Source organism: Dipodomys ordii, unplaced genomic scaffold (assembly GCF_000151885.1).
Source record: "Dipodomys ordii isolate 6190 unplaced genomic scaffold, Dord_2.0 Scaffold3, whole genome shotgun sequence".
NCBI lineage: Eukaryota > Metazoa > Chordata > Mammalia > Rodentia > Heteromyidae > Dipodomys > Dipodomys ordii.
The window spans coordinates 1,037,699-1,038,675 of record NW_012267219.1 but is presented as its reverse complement, the minus strand read 5'-3'; positions in this window follow the sequence as shown (position 1 = coordinate 1,038,675).

Here is a 977-nt window from a genome sequence, read left to right as displayed (position 1 = left end):
TCTTTTTGCTTATGTGGTGCTGAGGAATCGAACCCAGGGCCTCAGGCATGCAAGGCAAGTGCTCTACCACTGAGCCACCTTCCCAGCCCTCCAGCTTTTTTTTCTGTGTATATGGTACTAAGGAATCAAACCCAGGGCTTCATGCATGCTAGGCAAGCACTCTCCCACTAATCCACATTCTCAGCCCCAGAGCCTTTGGCTCTCAGGTCCCAAGAGGGTTGGTGTTGCCAGGTTGCCCATCATGATTCGGTTGTTGGGACAGCTGAGGCTTTCTGGACTCATTGAAATTCTTTCCCTTTGCTTGCTTGTCCTACCTCCTGGCACTGGTGTCCATTTGCAGTAGATTTCCAGTTCACTCCCCCTACAAGAAAATGTTTTTCCTCTTTTTTTTTTTAATAGCGTGTTTTTCACCTCTCTCTCTTTCCCACCCCTTTGGGGTCTCTCAGCTCAGGGTGATCCCTATAAAGAAGCAATTGAGGCCCTTGGAGCAGCCTTCTAGAGGCTTTGCTCATTTGGCCAGCTGTGTGTGGTCAATGTACAAAGTCATCCCTGTCCTTTTGTGGTCAGGGAATGCAAAGTCATTTTAAGCCTCAGCAGAAGCATTAAGGGCTGCTGTCAATGTAAAAGATAAATTATACAATGCCTCCAGAACTAAGCAAACATGCTTTCAGGATTGACTCTTAACAGGAAAAAGTGATAAACATCATCAACAGATTGCTATTGTTACAGCACTCTTAGTTGCTTTTAAAAAAAGATTTATTAACATCCATTAATTATACAAGGGAGAGTTTCATTGGGATATTTCCATATATACATAGATTATACCCTGATCAAATTCACCCCCTCTTCCTACTCCCCCTACCCCTTCTTAGAAGTTTCAATGCCAGGGGCTGGGAAGGTGGCTCAGTGGTAGAGCACTTGCCTTGCATGCCTGAGGCCCTGGGTTCGATTCCTCAGCACCACATAAGCAAAAAGAA